This window comes from Grammomys surdaster, unplaced genomic scaffold (assembly GCF_004785775.1).
Source record: "Grammomys surdaster isolate TR1022 unplaced genomic scaffold, NIH_TR_1.0 126391, whole genome shotgun sequence".
Taxonomy (NCBI): Eukaryota; Metazoa; Chordata; class Mammalia; order Rodentia; family Muridae; genus Grammomys; species Grammomys surdaster.
In genome coordinates this window covers 8,062,714-8,065,180 of record NW_021621185.1, presented here as the reverse complement: position 1 = coordinate 8,065,180, position 2,467 = coordinate 8,062,714, and positions in this window count along the sequence as shown.

Genomic DNA, 2,467 nt, shown 5'->3' with positions numbered 1-2,467 from the left:
CATATTCACTGACATATAACCTAAATATTGGCTACTTTTAGAACTTTGAATTCAATATGTATGTTTTTCCATTTTTCTATATAAAGAAATATTACAAACAATCCTTTCCCTTTAAGGAAAAAGAATTGGTGGAAAATATCGCCAAATATATTGCAAGACTTTCCTAATATTCCATAGTATATTAGGCATTTCCCTTCCAGGGAAAGAGTAGAGGGCTAAGGCATCCAATTCAGTATGACTAATTCTATGTCCTTTTGTTGCTGAATTTAGCTCCCAAGAAATCCTTTTATGTGGTAGTTTGGAGACACCTGAGTATCTCATTCCTCTTGGTGATCGTTCTCTTGGCTTCTTGTTGAGTTACATGTTGGCTGTAAATTGTCCCTTACCAGAATGGCAATATTTGAAAACAAGAATGTTCCTTTAAATGATTGAAATAATTATAGGAAGTGGTTAAAAGTATTAATAACATTTCAGAGGAGTTTACATCATGTACTCTACAAAACAAATGGTCACTCCAAAGGCCAAAAGATTGAGTACTAAAATTACAATGACATTTGATGCTGAGCTTAATCCTCTGAGGAACCGAGGACTGGCTTATTCCATAGCCTGCAAAATTTATCACACTCCAGGGTGTAAAGTAAGGCAAAGAACTTTATTTTCTGTGTTATATTTTTCAGTAAATATGTCAGTGTTTCTAAAAGGGTATTAGGTTTAGAAGCCCCAAAGACCCTGAATTCCTGAAGACTTTTACATTTCAAGGTAGTTGCAGCTTCCTTATAGATGCTGGACAGAAGTCTCCATTTTCTACAGTCGTAAGTCTACTGTTACCAGGTTTCCAGATGTAAATGAACAATATTTGTAATAATATTTATATAGGTGTTATGACACTACTGCCATGCCTCTTTCTTCCTAATCTTTCCCATTGGGAAGAAAAGGAGAATTTAAAAGTAAGAAATGGAGCTCCACTTGAAAGAGTTGTGACTAAAATAAGCCTTGAAGTTCTATTTATTTTATAGGTTCCCACACCCTCACTTAAGTGTCAATTCAGAAACTTAGCTGTGAGGAGGTACTTAAATATAAAAGAATCATTTCTGATTTTTTTTTGAAAACCCCTGCTGACATTGTTCAACCAGTCAATTTGAATCTTGTCTGAAATGATCCTGAAGAAGCAAAGGAGAGCTAGCTAGAAAAAAAGGGACCAAGTGTCTTCTCGGTTTCTCTGAGCTCTGCTGGGTAATGGAAGGGAACACTCACTCTTGCCATTCAGAATTGAGGTAGGACCACCTGGGGTTTCCAGTTTTAGAATACAACTCTTTGGGCAATTAGCAAAATGTTGAGCATCTGTCTCCCATGGTATTTAGGCAAATTAATAATTTTAAGCATTTCTAAAATAAGAAGTGGGTTAGAGGATATGCCACTATACCATGCACTTAATTTGTTCTGTTACTTATTCCTCAAAGGAGTTTCATCAAGGTACAGTCCTACAGCAGTGGATGTTCATGAGCTCATTGCCCTTGAATATCGATTCTAACAGCAGAGCACTCTTAACTACAATGCTCGAGACAACAATTTGTTTTAATGTTCTAGTGTAAAACCTGCAGCAATTTATTTTCTTTCAAGTAATAGCTTCCGTTCATGATGCTAAGAGCTCTCAGATTCTACAGTTAGTTTGGCAGTTAAGAAATTTTTCTTTGACATCTCAAGCTGTATACCTTGCCACATGCAGTCCAAACAGAATTAAATAATAAAGTATAACTGTGACATGTGGCCTTTGAGATTATTAGACAACTTTAACTAAGATCAATAAGAGCTTTGCCCTAGAGATTCCTGTATTTCTTCTGAGTTTCCCACAAGCAAGAATGAAAGAACCTTGTTAAAGTTTCCACATTTCAGATAAAACTCTTTTCATCTATGTTTGATAAGAGATTCAGTTCCTAGAAGATGAAGTTATTTATTTATCCTTTTGAGGCCTTACACTTCTCACAAGGTTCTTTTACAACACAAATATTATGAAGCAGAAAGTCTAAAATGTGTTCCTGGAGTAGATCAGATAACCTTGTAGTTATCTGATGATGCAGTATCATAGGTGATGTAGTAAAATAAGATGCAGTTAGAAAGGCTTTGGATTGGAACCTCAAATCATTACATACAAATTGTCCCAGGAAAATTTTATCATGTCAAAAATAGGGTACTATTACCTCATTTCCAAAACTTCTGTGAGGATTTGTGCAGGCATTGTTCTATGTATCTGGAATTCATTAATCATTTCCTTATGATCTCCTTTTCAGACCTGCATGGCTCCAGGGAATATGATATTATTCTTCTGCACCTGAGCTGAGCTAAGCAGTCAGTCTGTGTTCTTGTCCACAGATAGTTTCACAGGTGGACTGCAGAATTCTAAAACTAAGGGTTCCTATTGAATATGCCAGGACAAAGAAGCTCTTTCTAATTAGACAAGAAACAGAAG